This window comes from Magnolia sinica, chromosome 8 (genome assembly GCF_029962835.1).
Source record: "Magnolia sinica isolate HGM2019 chromosome 8, MsV1, whole genome shotgun sequence".
Lineage (NCBI taxonomy): Eukaryota > Viridiplantae > Streptophyta > Magnoliopsida > Magnoliales > Magnoliaceae > Magnolia > Magnolia sinica.
Window position 1 is genome coordinate 25,435,688 of NC_080580.1, and position 16,827 is coordinate 25,452,514.

The 16,827-nt window shown below is 41.0% G+C and overlaps 1 non-coding gene across 1 annotated transcript; it reads right to left on the bottom strand.

Annotated features, from left to right (window-relative positions):
* Nucleotides 1-1,185: 1,185 nt before the first annotated feature.
* On the bottom strand, nt 1,186-1,292 carry LOC131254469 (small nucleolar RNA R71). The gene has a single exon (XR_009175583.1). It is a non-coding gene; the product is annotated as a small nucleolar RNA R71 (small nucleolar RNA).
* Nucleotides 1,293-16,827: the final 15,535 nt, after the last annotated feature.

A 16,827-nucleotide genomic window follows, 5' to 3' on the forward strand; every position in this document is an offset into this window, starting at 1 on the left:
TTTTCTTTTCCAGGATCTTAATATAGGAACTTCTCATTTGGTACCATCTTTCTAACTTCTCCTCTTACTTTCTGTACTTTTTTAATTTTAGATTTAGATTCTTCTTTTAAGTAACTTTCTAATTTTTAGTTTTAGAAAATTTTCCTTTTTTAAAAAAAAAAAAAACTAACTTTCTAATTTTAACTCTTTTAGAATCTAACTTTGTTTCCTAATTTATTTTTAGAAATTTTCTACTTATAGACTTTTTGTTTAGAAACTAACTTTCCTATTTTGTAGGCTTTTAAGATAGAAATTTCTAATTCGGTAAGCTCTTTCTCTACTTTCTATTTTTCAGATTTCTTTTAGTAACTTACTTTCTAGTTTAGGACTTTCCTAATTTATTTTAGAAATTCCCACTTTCCTTTAGGAATTCTTCTTTTAGAAACTAGTTTACTTCTATCTTTCTTTTTAAGGATTTTCTAATTTTGGACCTTCTCTTTAGAAACTGACTTATTTTGTTTTCTTTTACAGGTTTTTAACTTAGGGACTCCAATTTGGTAACTTCTTTCCTACCCTCTCTTTCTTTTTAGATTTTCTTTTCCTTTCTTAGGATTAGGTTTCTAATTTGATTGAAGGTTGTGAGTGTTTCATGCCCATGTGGGCCCGTGACAACACTCGACGTCTCTTGACTGAAGGAGGATTGGTTGAGGGGTTAACTATCCATCGTAGGACTAAACACTACTCGAAATCCCCTGAGTTAATTGAAGTGCTGGCTGAAAACCAACCTCTTCTACCCCAACGTAGGGTGGAGGACATTCAGGATGAGAATGAGGTGCATCAAACACCCCCGCCTCGTACTTGACGAGATTATTTACAACTAGCAAGGGTGAGTACACCCTCATGCATGATTTTTTCTGAAAATATAAGACATATTGACATCAAGCCAGGGGTTATCCAACTCCTTCCTAAGTTCCATGAGCTTGAATCTGAAGAACCATATTTACGTTTGAAAGAGTTTGATGAGATCATAACCACTTTATGTTTTCAAAATGTATCTGAGGACACAGTCAGGCTGAAACTCTTTCCTTTTTCCTTGAAGGAGAAGGCTAAGACGTAGTTATATTCACTGCGTCCTAGATCCATTGGCATAGGGAATGATATGCAGAGGGAATTTATAAAGAAAATTTTTCACATCATAAAACGATTACCCTTATAAAAGCAATCATGAACTTCACCCAAAAGGAGGATGAAACATTTTACCAATATTGGGAAAGGTTCAAGGATTTGGTCAGTTCATGCCCACAACATGGCTTTGAAACGTAGCGCATTACAAATTTTTTCTATGATGGACTGACATCTTCCATGCGCCAAATGGTCGAGACAATGTGTAATGGAGAATTCATTATTAAAAATGTCGATGAGGTATGGGATTACCTTGATAGTCTTGCTGAAAAAACACAATCATGGGACTATTATCCAAAATCGAACACCACGTCTAGGCGGACTCAATCTAAGGAGAAAGGTGGATTGTATCTTTTGAAAGAAGAGGATGATCTCAAGTATAAAGTGACTACGCTCATAAGAAAATTTGAGGCCATGGAAGGAAAAAAGGATAAGGTTAATGAAAGTGTTCGTGGCATTTGTGATTGCAACATTCATACAACTGAAAATTGTCCTATGATACTCGCCTTTTAAGAAGTGTTGAATGAACAATCTAATGTCGTAAATACTTATCAAAGACCTTTCAATGGACCGACCTCTAATACGTACAATCCTGGTTGGAAAAATCATCCAAACTTTAGTTGGAGAAATGGACAAACTGCTACCCCTCAAAGTTTCTTCAATCAAAATCTAAATCAGGGGAAACCTCAAGAAGAACCGATTCAAAATTCCATGTAAGAGCTGACCCAGGCAATGCTAGATTTTATGCAAAAGATGGATTCACGTATGATAGTTATAGAAAAGGGGATGCTTCCTGCACAACCGCTCTCCAATCGTAAACCGTAATACGAGATAAGTAATCCCAGCTTTTCAAATTAAATGGAGCACGCTAAATCCATCACCACTCTTAGGAGTAGGAAGATCATTGATAAAACCCTTCCAGTTAGGCCCGAAAAGCCTCAAGAACCAGAAGAGGACAATAATGATGGATCTAGTGAGGCCCCACAAAAATTAGAACCGAAACTTCTAGAAAAGCCAGTTGCTCCATTTTTCCAACGGTTGGTCACACCAAAACCTCTCTCTAACTCTCAAGATATCCTAGAGGTGTTGAAACAAGTGAAAGTCAACATTCCTCTACTTGATGTCGTAAAATAGATACCTTCATATGCCAAATTCCTGAAAGACTTATGCACGACCAAACGATGGCAGAGTATTCAAAAGAAGATCTTCTTGATCGAGAAAGTGAGTGCCATCCTAGAGCAAGACGTGCTACGGAAATTCAAAGATCCCTGTAGCCCAACCATATCATGTGTAATTGGGGACCATTGAATTGATCATGCACTTCTTGACTTAGGAGCAAGCGTCAATCTAATTCCCTACTCGGTATACAGACAATTAGGTTTGGGGGAATTAAAACCCACCCTAACCACACTACAACTTGCTGATCGCTCTGTTCATGTACCAAGAGGGATAATTGAGGATGTGTTGGTCCAAATTGATAGATTTTACTACCCTATAGATTTTATCATCCTAGACACCAAACCCATCAATAACATGAGCACTCAGATTTCCATCATTCTTGGTCGCCCATTTCTTGCCACTTCAAACGCAATTATCAATTGCTGGAATGGTGTCATGACTATGTCTTTTGGGAATATGACATTGGAGTCAAACATCTTTATCAATAACAGCAGAAACTTAGAGGATGATGACGATTTCCATGACATTAACATGATTAACTCTTTAGTGGAAGATACGACACCTCTGACCTTATCCTCTGACCCTCTAGAGATGTGTCTGGCCCACTCCCATGATTTTGATGATGACATGGTTAGGGAGACATGTGCCTTACTTGATACTGCACCGGTACTTGAAGTTAACCGGTGGAGGCCACAATTTGAAGAATTGCCACAAACTGATGTAGTGCCTCTACCGTCTAACCTCAAGCCACTGAAGCTTGACCTAAAACCTTTGCCCTCTAATTTGAAATATGCATGTTTAGGTTAGGATGAGACATACCCGGTGGTGATCTCTGCCCATCTGGAAAAAGAACAGGAGAGTATGATCATATCTACTCTCATTGAGCATAAGGGAGCCCTTGGATGGACGATAGCGGACTTCAAGGGAATCGACCCCTCAATTTGTACTCACCGCATAGATATTGATGATAATGCAAGACCGCTCGGCAATCACAACATAGACTAAATCCAAACTTGAGGGAAGTGGTTAAGGCTGAGGTTCTTAAACTATTGGATGTGGGTATCATATACCCCATATCCGATAGTCAATGGGTGAGTCCAACTCAAGTGGTTCCTAAGAAGTCCGGGATCACCATCGTAGCCAATGCCAACAATGAACTCGTGCCAACAAGAGTTACTACTGGTTGGAGAAGTGCATTGACTACGGGAAGCTGAATACCGTCACAAGGAATGACCACTTTCCTTTACCCTTCATTGATAAAATCTTAGAAAGGCTAGCTGGTCATTCCTATTACTGTTTCCTTGATGGGTATTCGGGCTACAATCAGATTGAAATCGCCCCTGAGGACCAGGAAAAGACCACATTTACATGTCCCTATGACACCTTTGCCTACAGAAGGATGCCATTCGGATTATGTAATGCCCCTGCCACCTTTCAGCGATGTATGATGAATATCTTTTCTGACATGGTGGGGAAATATCTAGAGGTCTTCATGAACGATTTCTCTATTTTTGGTTCATCTTTTAGCGAGTGCTTAGAGAGTCTTAAATGTGTGCTGAAAAGATGTGAAGAAAAGAACTTGGTACTTAATTGGGAGAAGTGTCATTTCATGGTTCATAAGGGAATTGTTCTTGGACATATCATCTTATCCAAAGGAATCGAGGTAGATAAGGCAAAAATTAATCTTATCTCTAACCTACCTCCACCTAAGAACATACGAGACGTGCGATCCTTCTTAGGACACGCTGGGTTTTACAAAAGATTCATAAAGGACTTTAGTCTCATCTCTCGTCCTTTATGTAATCTACTTTAAAAGGATGCACCATAGAGTGGACTGAGCCATGTCAGGAAGCTTTCACTAAGCTTAAGGGCATGTTGACTAGTGCACCCATCATATAACCAACCGACTGGGGCATTCCCTTTGAACTTATGTGCGACGCGTCTGATTATGCTCTTGGGGTGGTTCTAGGCCAGCGAAAAGATAAGAAACCCTACGTTATTCATTATGCGAGTAAGACTCTAAATCCTACCCAAGTGAACTACTCGACTACGGAAAAGGAACTCTTGGCCGTAGTGTTCGCTTTGAACAAATTTCGGTCCTACTTGATTGGATCCAAGATCATTATTTACACTGATCACGCGGCGCTCAAGTATCTTCTATCTAAGAATGATGCCAAGCCCCGCCTGATACGATGGATCCTCCTACTCCAGGAATTTGACCTAGAAATAAAAGATAAAAAGGGAGTAGAGAACGTAGTGGCTGACCATCTTTCTCACCTTAATCCCTCTGATTCCCTTGAAACGACACATATCAATGACATGTTCCCTGATGAACAATTGTTCAGAGTCTCTCATTCACCTTGGTTCGCTGATATTGCTAATTATCTTGCCATAGGTTCCATACCGACACATTGGACTGCGCAAGATAAGAAGAAATTTTTCACCGAGGTGCACAACTTTTTCTAGGATGATCCATATTTATTTAAATATTACCCAGACCAAATCTTAAGGAGATGTGTGCCAGACGTTGAGCATCAGAGTGTCATCTCTTTCTGTCATTCACAGGCCTGTGGTGGTCACTTTTCTGCCAAAAAGACCACAGCCAAGATTTTGTAGTGTGGCTTTTACTGGCCCACTATGTTCAGGGACACTCATGAGTTTTGCAAAGCTTGTGAGCATTGTCCCATCGAAATATGATGCCCTTGAATCTCATTCTTATCATCGAGGCATTTGATTGCTGGGGCATTAATTTCATGGGACCATTCCCCTAATCTTTTGGAAATCTATATATTTTGCTCGCTGTAGACTATGTCACTAAATGGGTTGAAGTGATTCTGTGTCAGAATAATGACCATCACACGGTCATTAAATTCCTAAAAGAGAACATCCTTTCCCGATTCGGAACGCCTCGAGCTATCATTAGTGATGGGGGCTCACACTTTTGTAATAGGCCATTCGAGAGTTTAATGAAGAAATACGATATCTCTCATAAGGTGAGCACCCCATATCACCCACAAACAAGTGGGCAAGTTGAGATTTCCAATAGGGAGATCAAACACATTTTAGAGAAAACGGTTAACCCTGACCGTAAGGATTGGTCAATTCAATTGACTGATGCCTTATGGGCTTACCGTACTGCGTTTAAAACCTCTATTGGAATGTCTCCCTTTAGACTTGTCTATGGGAAGGCTTGCCACTTGCCTGTGGAGTTGGAACATAGAGCCTACTAGGCAATCAAAAAATTAAATTTCAATCTAGATAACGCTGGCTCGCTATGCAAACTTAAGTTGAATGAACTTGAAGAAATTCGAAACGATGCATACGAGAACTCGAGAATTTATAAGGACAAAATGAAGGCATTTCATGACCAACATATTCTACGGAAATCATTCACACCTGGTCAGAAAGTCCTTTTGTATAATTCTCGATACATCTCTTTCTAAGTAAGCTTCGATCTTGTTGGACTGGCCCTTACATTGTGGTCACTGCGTATCCTCATGGGGCCATTAAGATAAGAGATCCTGACAATGGCAAGGAGTTTAAAGTAAATAGAGATCGGTTAAAGCCATTTATTGAGAAATTTGATTCAGAGGACATGTCCATACCTCTGACTGATCCTGTTTACCAGGATTGATCCCCTAGTCTGATGGAGTTATAGGTAGGTTTCCTGTTTTCATAGGACTAGGGTAGTTTGCTTTATGTTGTTCTAGGTTAATTTGCTTTCTACATTGTTTTAGGATAGTTTTCTTTTGTTGGTTTCTCTCTTGTGCTGACTTGCTTTCATGTTGAGATCTTTGTGTAAAAGCTTCTTGAATCCCTCGTCCAGGTACAATCTTCCCATCACTTCTCATTTACTTTCATTGTCTCATATACATTGCGAGCATATCTTTTACATTGAGGACAATGTAGATTTTTAGTTGGGGTGGGAGATTAGGCTACCTAATCAGTGTTTTTTCGGTCTTGAGCAGAAATTGTCAAATTCGTATGAATTCGAAGTGATTTTGATGACCATCTTGGATTTAGACTTACAAGATACATGATGTTGGTGATTTATGTCTCTTGGATTTAGTTGTTTAATAGATTTCATAGTTGAGAGCGACTTATCAATCCATGATTAGAAGTTTTAAACAATGATTAAATCATAATTTTACATGTCACATCTCACTTACACATTAAGGTTTCAGTCGATATTGAAGGATTAATTTGGTAATCACTAAACATGAAAGGAACCAACCTAAGAAAATTGAATGGATTGGGTGTACGATCTTCACCATAGGTTTGCTCCCTATAAGTGAGGATTCGATTCCCCATGGATGATATGTAAAAAAGGGTTGGGTGTACAGTCTTCACCATAAGTTTGCTCCCTATAGGGGAAGATCTGATTCCCCTCGATATTATTAAAAAAAAAAAAGACTCGAAAGACGAAAGAATGATCTGTGTGGTACGTTTAGTTTTTAGGTGTTCTGAATGCTCTTGTTACTTACTAATGGTATCATAAAATAGCGAAATGAATTTTAATGATGATAAGCCGAGATTACACTATACACTCATGGAACTCAATGTTTAGAATTTTTCTAATTGATGGATTAATACTTTGAACTTGATTATGAAGTTTACCGTGCGCTTGAGTCTAGGAGAAAGTAATACCTAACATTCATGAATCTTAGAATTATCGTATCTGGATTATTTTGCAAAAATCACTCGAGTTTATAGAAATTGTTTTATAATTCTCAACTTACTTTTCGCATACTTTGCTCAGGACTAGCAAGATGCTGGTTGGGGTTTGTGTTGAGGGTCAAATATTGCATATTAGACCCCATTTATTACATGGATTTACGAACATGGTGCTATTTAACGGCTCAATTTAATCATGTTTGTGATGCAAGGTGTATTTACAAGCTTGGACTGAAAAAGGGTGCTAAATGCATGGATTTAACGCTCCAGAATCACCAAGGCAAGGGATGGACCCCAGGGGACGTGGAGTGTAGCCATGAAAGCAAATTTTGAAGCTGGTTTCCAGGAGTTCTTTTCTTCCTTTTTCTTTTTCTTTTTGTTTATTTCTTTCCTTTCATGTTTTTTCTTAGTTTTAGCATGACCATGCTAGGCTAAACCTCTTAGCTAGGGCTAAGAGGTGAAGCTTGTGGTGTGATGGGTAGTGTTCTACTGGTTTGATTCATGTTATGAACTGATTTGATTCTGGTTTGATTATTAAGGAATGCCTTTAGTTGTTAATGGTTTGTTGTGACTGAAATTAGAATAGATCTATGATGGCTTGAGTATTTCCTTTTTACTCTTTGTGATTATGAAGTCAGGAAGCTCTATTGTTTACTATCGTCTCCTGGGCATGGTTAGATGATGGCACCCTTCTTACCGTTCATACATCACTCAGATTGACCGTGAATTGGTGTAATTTTGTTGTTTGCTTTGTCTCATGGGCATGGTTTTGTGATGGAATCCATTCTAATTTACACCTATCAAATATCTTGAAAACTAGATTAAATGAAGTTCATAATTGATTTTCAGATTATATCTTCCAACTGGATGAAGATGGGACTCAAAGTCCGGTTGAGTTCATGAATCGACTGTAGATCTCCCTGCTCCCTACAAGTGGATCCTCTGAATCCCTAGTTTCCTTTCTCTGAATTCCTTAAGTTTTAGATTAGTATTTCATTATTATTCCTCAAAATCATTCGATTTAGATTTCATCTAGTTCTAGTTCTAGTTCTAGTTCTAGTGAGTTTCAGATTACGTACAGGTTTCAGTCCCTTGGGATTCGACCTCGGTCTCACTGAGTTTATTACTACATCACAACCCTATACTTGGGGAGTGAACATGTGGCCCACGTTTTATCAAGGTGAGTCCCACATGAACGTAGCCCACCTAATGGGTCTGATATTTGTGTGCTCTCATCATCCATAAGGTAGGGTCCACATGACTTGGACGATTTGGATAAGACATACATCAAGGCGGGGTTTATCCAAGTGGGCCACACATCACACAAAAATGAAAAAAGAGAGAGTGAGAGAAGCACCCACTTCTAGATCTTGAACTCCTTCCTCCAATAGGTTTTATAGCTCCAAGGAGTGTGATTTAATGGTCGAGATGGGGTTTGGTGGGCCGGATTAGTAGGGAGAATGGGTGGGAGATGGCTGGATTTTGGGTTGCTCGGACGTCCCAAGCTTGCAACAATGGAGGAAAAAATAAAGAAGAAAGAGGGAGGGAGAGAGAGATAAGAGAGAGAGAGAGAAGTTATTGCTTGCCATAATGATGTAAGGCCATCATAAATGCTTAGGTAAGGGGAGGTGTTGACTTTTGGGAAAGGTAGAGGAAATGATTAACCACCACATCACCCTATGATGGCTTAGAAAATTGTGTCATTATAATAGGTGGGTCCCACAAAATACAATCTACAGCCATTATAATGCACGGGCCACAACTTCTTATCTAAGCGTCACATTGACACATAAGACGCGGCATTGGAATCGCAGCGACAATGCAGTCATGACAGTAAAAGTTTCGAGTCGAGCTGACTCAGATATACTAGACACGATTCAATATCATGTGCAAATGCTGATAACAGATCGCGAGTCACCGAAATTCGATCGGAAGGACCGCGGAAGCCTATGGAACGATATAGTCTAGGATACGGGTCTTACAGTTCTCACCACCTAATAAAAAATTTCATTCTCGAAATTTACTATCACGCAGGACAAAGCGAGGGAAGAGGAAGCATTGACATAAACATATACAAGGCATAATCAATCTATAAACAAATGGAGATAGCGTCCTCTACTCACAGCCTTGCTCTCCCAGGACGCCTCCTTAATAAAATGGTGAATCATACTAATCCTCAGATCTTGGATCAGAAACGATCGAAACGGGAATATCTTGCAACTTCATAATCTCAACGGTAGGGAGCTATATTAGAAAATCTCTAAGTTATTCAAATTCAGGGATCTAGCCATTCTAAGTTCTAAACAATCATAGAGTGAAGGGTGGCTATTAGTAGACATGTGATGTTATCTCTAGGTATTCCTAAGTTATGCTCTAATACCAACTTCTGTCACGCCCCAAACCCTGGAATTGGATTTACAGGAATCCCGATCGCTGAATCCGGTGCCGACAGCCTCCGTAGTACCTCATTCTCAGCTCCCAACGTCCATACGCCAGATTCTGATCCTGGGATCCTAAAAGGAGGATTTTTTTGTGTACGTTTAACTCATAATAAGCATAACCACAAGTTTACCCAAATCACAAAGGCAACATCATCATCACATATCCACTAATATAAACATTTAAATACAATGCTGAAAGGGAAATACATATGTCAAAATCAAAACTTCAGAAGTTAGCTGCATGCTCCAAGTTCCACGCTGCTGCAACCTAATATCACCTGCACGCATTTATCGTGCATAGGCTTATAAAAAGCTTAGAGGGTGGTGTAAGTGTGTGCACAAGGTAAGTGCCAAGTATTCAATACAATGCGATAATCATACAATACTAAAAATATTGGTAATCCATAAATCGTACAATATCGGAGTAAGCAGAAATACTGACAAGATCATGAATTATCAGAGTAAGCAGGAATACTGACAAGATCATAAATCATACGATAACCGAGTAAGCAGAAATACTAATCAGTCCATGAGTCATACAATATCAGAATACGCAACATAGATCAGTTATGCAAATAAGTCATAAAGAGCCAAATATCAGATGTCGAGGGTATAATACAATATGTAAATCCTGTTAGGTCCGTCTAGCCATATAAGTGTAGAAAATATAACAACCCAAAATGACATATGTCTGCGGATGCAATATGTGATGCGAATGTAATGACCAAGCAGAAGTGTGAGGTTGGGATGATAATACATACTATCGCAGACTATGGGGTCCATCACAAGGAACTTCTATCGAAACTGGTCCCATACCTAAATTTGGATAGTCAAACTCAATGTGGTAAACTCCTGATCTCAGGTTAGTCACACGCCCAACCAAAATCCTGGCCATGCGAAGGTACACGTAACAAATGGTTGCGCACCTCCAGACCGAGTGGATAGTGAATGAATAAATGCCTGGGTATGTAATTCCTACTCAATAAATCCAAATATCAGTACGGTTCCTCTCTGGGATCATCACCGGGGTTTAGTACACTCCAAGTAACACTGCCCCTCTCCCAACGACACAGTCCAAGTGAGTGTAAGAAACCTCATTATTCGCCTGGCGAATAGTCTGCCAATACCTATCCGGCACGTCGATAGTGGACCCATTCATGAGCTGGTCAAACTCAGCCTAGCTATGCCCCTTACCCTCGTGGGGGTAAGGCCACACCCCCTCCCAACCGACCACGACACAGTGAGAGACGCGGCCTCCTAATATTCGACACTCGAGCTCTCATGTATCCACTCGGTCTCGACGTTAGGGCATCCTTTGGTACCAAGAGGGTTTAAAGATTTTCACCCAGGGCCATCTATGGCAGCCCGATGCTAGAACAGATTTTCGGTGTCCCATCTAGCCATCTACGATATGCCTGTGGAGGCTACGGCCCTGATGTTGCTAGGGCGTACAGTAATCATAATGTAAGATGCATGAGTCATACAATCCAATCATGCATCAATCCTGCGCATACTATGCGCTCATGTGAGATAACCTCCGCCTATCAAGGAGTCTCACAACAACCTGCCCAATGACATATGCAATGGTCAATCATATCTCATAACAAACATGCAGATGATGCGTATGGGCATGTATCAGGTTGCTATAATATCACATACTCATAATCGGTATCAATAACCGGCATTAGCAATCGGCTTCGACAATGTGGACCTTTTACCAACATTGCCCCCAAGGAATGGCCCACATAGAGCCAAACGTATAATGGGTCCATGGCCTCACACAAAGGCCTAATATACAACACGATAGACCTTACTCAAGGGCCACATATACACAACAGGTGGGCCTTACTCATGGGCCTCAAATACATGACATGTGGGCCCTACACATGGGTCTCGAATACATCAAATAGGTCATGCATCTTGGGCCTAATACATATCACAATGGGCCTTACCCATAGGCCACGAATACATCACAATGGGCCTTGCCCATGGACCATGAATACATCACAGTAGGCCTCAATTGCGGGTCGCATATACATCATATAGGTCTTGACAATCGGAATCGACCTCGACAAATCGAAATCGGCCTCGACAATCGAAATTGGCTTATACAATCGGTATCAATGAGAATTGGACTAACTAGGCCGAAGGGAAAGTCACAATGTGGGCGTTTAACCATCATTACCCATCAATGTGGACATTCAACCAACATTGTTCCCAAGCAGTGGTCCACATAGAGTCAAACATAAGGTGGGCCTAAATATCCAACAAGTGGGCCTTAAACAGTCATCACAGGTGGGCCTTACACATTACGGTGGGTTGATACATTGGGCCGCACCATTGGGCATAATATACACATCACGGTGGGTCGCATCATTAGGCCGCACCAATGGGCCTCATATACAACAAGTGGGCCACATAAATGGGCTTTATACACATCAAGTTAGGCCTCAATAAATGGGCTGGAAACATATCACAATGGGCCACGACATACGGGCTGGAAATACGTCATAATGGACCTCGAATATGTTATAACAGCCATAACCATGGGCCTCAATATACATCGTAATGGGTCGCAACCCATGGGCCTCACATACATCATATGGGCCATAATACACGGGCCTTAGATAGATCCTAATGGGCCCTAACACCTGGGCCTGGTATACCTCATATTGGGCCTCGAACATGGGCCATATACACACCACATTGGGCCGCACATATGGGCCTCACATACATCACCGTGGACCTCATATACAACGAGTGGGCCGCACTAATGTCTCATATACATCAAATAGGCCACATTACATAGGCCATACACATCACATTGGGCCTTGCATATGGGCCAGAAATATATCACAATGGGCCTTATCACGTGGGCCTAAAACATACAACAGATGGCCCTGCACATGGCCCTCAATTATATATCGATGGGCCCTCATTACATCAAGTGGGCCTCATCTCATAGGCCTGATTATTTCATATTGGGTGGGCCCTGCACGACTAGCAGGTGGGCCTACACCTTCCAAATGGGCCCACCAAATGAACAACATGGATGCACAACACATATATCATGGTGTCCCACGAGGCTGAGTACGGTGCAGATGAAACAGATAGATGGCTTGGTTAAAATATATGCATCAAGGTGGGCCATACGTCCATCAAATTGGACAGACGGTGGGGATATACCCATACATCATGGTCCTCCGTGCATGGACAGTGTAGATAATACACATACATCATTGTGGGACCCATGGATCTTGCTGATGTGGTGAAGCAGCAATGCTGCACATGGGTCCTAAATGGACAGTGTGTATAAACACACAGAGAAAAGGTGGGTCCCACTGTTAATGGGTAGTGTGTATCATATACATGCAGCAAAGGTGGGCCCCAAGTGGGTGGTCCTGATGAAACCCATACATTATAGTGGGGTCCACACATCCCATGATTTAAGAATGGATTGACAGAGGATAAAATACATCACAATTGGCCCTTATTAGCTGTCCATTCAAATGGACGGTGTAGATATGGAATACATACAACAATGTGGGTCCCAACCCACACATACAGAACGTGTGGGTGGGCCCCACTCACATGCCACGGGTGGAAGGCGTGAAATATACAATGCATATATTGAAGTGGGTCCACGTCCACATCCAGGTGAATGGATGGTTAGGATATAATATATGCATCATCATTGGGTCCCACTATCCAGATTGACGGTGAGGATGAGACACGTGTGCCATGTAGGTCCACGTCCAGATGCTGGATGTGAGGATGGTACCCATATATTAGGGTGGGTCCCACCTCCTCTGGATGGTGATGATGCAACACTTACATCATGGCTGTCCCATGATCTGGACAGTCTAGATGACCCTCGTCCATAAGGTGTGATCCACGTGCCAGGTGAGTCCACGTGCTGGACAGTACCCATAGTACGGTAGATCCCTGTAGATTTATGGATGGACAGTGCAAATAAACCACAGGCACCATGTGGGTCAGCACCGTCCCAATTTGCATAATGATGCAGATCCAGGCATACAACAGGTGGCCCATCCACCAGCATGCACAGATGGACAGTTTGGATATGACCCATACCTCACGGTGGGATCCACACATGTGGTCCACCAGAAAAACACAGACTGTCTGGGTCACTAAACTTGCTGATGTCTGGTCCCAGCCAATGGATGGACGGTTGGGATGGACATACCATCCAGATGGTGGACGGCCTAGATATACAATGTATGCAAGGTGGGCCCTACGTCCTGAGGTGGACGGATGGCATGAATATAGAATACATGTGTCAAGGGGGCCCAACGGTGTGGATGTAAAATGCATCCAGGTGGGTCCCACCCACACGTGTGGGCTGGACGGACGGAAGGACAACATAACTCATACCTCATGAAAGACCCACAGAACTCGCTGTTGTTAATACAGTAGCTATAAAGCTGCTGTACATGTTACTCCAGCCAATCCACTTCATACAAGTGGGTCCCATGGGGGGCCCACCATGACGTTTATTTTCCATCCAATCTGATCATAAGGTTACAAATATCTGAATTAAGGGGAAAGAACAATTTTCATATAGATCCAAAACTTTTGTGACCCACAATATTTCAATAGTAGACGTTCAACCTCCAACTCCTTTTGGTGTGGACAGCCTGAGTTCCGTGATCAGTTGATTTTTTGGAGGGTCTAGTTTCCCAAAGGGGACTCACCGAATACACGATGTGGATGTTTAACATATATCATGCTGAGGCCTGTAGTGGGGCCCACAGCCCTGCCTGTCTATCCACAGAAGTGCAGGACCACAGCAGGATGCTGTGCAGCATCCTTTGGTCATTGCAGCAGCTGTGCCTGCTGCTGTTATTTATTATTTTTTTATAAAAAAATGTATTTTTGGGGTTTTTCGCATGTGGGCCCACATCAGGTGAATCCACTCCATCTATTACATTCCATGGCTCGAGACAGTCTAAACGAGCCCAATATTTGGGGTATTTTGGTGTATAGAAACATCAGGGTGAATTTCAATGGTAGAAAATACTGTTTTCTATGGTATGGCCCGCCAGAAAATCGGATTCACTTCATTTTTCGACTCAATGCCTAAATTAATCTGGGGAATGGAATGGACGGCTTGGATTAAATTAATACATCAAGGTGGGGCCTGTATGAGTGGCCCACCCAAAAATCTAAAAACGAACTGACATTATATATATATATATTATATGTAGAGATATTTTTTTTTGTTAGCTTGTTAGTGCACACCCATGTCAGTACACGCACTCCATGTTAGCCAGCTTCACGTCTAGCATCTAGGGATACTGGATGGCATGGATAAACACATCATCATGGTGGGTCCCACATGTACGTGGCCCAATTTTATCAAGGTGAGTCCCACATGAGCGTGGCCCACCTAATGGGTTTGATATTTGTGTGTTCTCATCATCCAAAAGGTAGGGTCCACATGACTTGGACGGTTTGGATAATATATACATCAAGGTGGGGTCCATCCAAGTGGGCCACACATCACACAAATGAAAAAAAGAGAGAGAGAAGCACCCACTTCTAGATCTTGAACTACTCCTTCCTCTAATAGGTTTTATAGCTCCAAGGAGTGTGATTTAACGGTCGAGATGGGGTTTGGTGGGCCGGCTTAGAAGGGAGAATGGGTGGGAGATGGCTAGAATTTGTATTGCTCGGACGTCCCAAGCTTGCAACAATGGAGGAAAAAAATAAAGACGAAAGAGGGAGGGAGAGAGAGATAAGAGAGAGAGAAGTTATTGCTTGTCATAATGATGTAAGGCCATCATCAATGCTTAGGTAAGGGGAGGTGTTGACTTTTGGAAAAAGGAGAGAAAATGATTACCTACCACATCACCCTATGATGGCTTAGAAAATTATGTCATTACAATAGGTGGGTCCCGCAAAGTGCAATTTACAGCCATTATAATGCGCAGGCCACAACTTCTGATCTAAGCATCGCATTGACACACGAGACGTGGCATTGAAATCGCAGCAACAATGTGGTCATGGCAATACAAGTTTCGAGACGAGCTAACTCAGATATACTGGACATGACTCAAGATCGCATGCAAATACAGATAACAGATTGCAGGTCACCGAAATTTGATCAGAAGGACCGCGGAAGCCTATGGAACGATACAGTCTAGGATATGGGTCTTAGATGTGTTGAGTGTAAAATATTGTCTATTCTTCCTCATTGTGCATTGATTTTATATGCATAGGTGTGCTAAACTAATCTAATTATGAGTGTTTTGTTATGCGAGGTGATTTGGAGGGCTAAGATGAAATGGACGATTAAAGTGAATATTTAAATCTCAAAGAATGACCAAGTGAAGGATTTGTTCTATGGAAGTTAATATTGAATAATTAAAGTGTCAAATATCAAAGAAAACCAAGTGTAAAGGAGAGAAAAGACTGAAAAAGTCACAAAGTGCATTAGTAGAATAAAGACTGTTCGGTCCCACTAGAGGTTGATTCGGTTCGATTGAAAGTGCATAGAATAATTCAGTAAGAAATAATGATTTTCAGAGTTAATTTCGCTTGACATTTGGTCCGACTGAAGTTAGGTTCGATGCTACTGAAGGAGGGTTCAGTTTGACCTAAGAGATCCAAAGACTTTGAAAGAAATTTGGAGAAATTTTGCTGCAACCGAGAGACAAATTTCACGTGGCCAAAGTGATGTTTTGTTCGACCAAAGTGTAACAAAGTGCAGAGTTTTTAAGTCGATTCGAAGTCAGGGTGAATCAAGTTTATTTGAAGGGGTGATTTAGGCTCTTTTAAGTACAAATTAGTGTTTGGGAGAGAGAACAAGGAGTTGCAGAACGTTTACAGGGCCGTTCTTCTTCGCAAATCTTTGAGTTCTAAGTTCTTTTTCATGTTTGTCTTAGAGTTTAGTTCAATCATGACTATGACTGACTAAATCTATTAACTAGGGTTAAGAGGTGAAGCTTGTAGTGGTTTTAATGTTAAACAATTCATTGATATTGGTTTGAATAACACTTTAGTTTTTTTTTTTTAAAAAAAAAACTTTTATCTATTGTCGACTTCGGCACTTTTGATGCTTAGGAAGGCTAAGATTGATTGCATATCTCTTTTGCAATGGATTAATCTATCGTAAACTAAGGGTATGATAGATGCTTTGAATTCTCTTTGATAAATACTTTAGTACTTCATGTGAGAACTGAGTCAATTGAAGTTTAAAATTTATTTTGGTTTGTGAATGATGAATTACTCACTTTCTCATCTAACTAGATAGGATATGACTTTGATTACAATTGAGTTATATAATTAAATCAAGTAAATTAGGAATTAAGTATGGATAGAAGTGGATCTTTAGCATTCTAATGTTTAC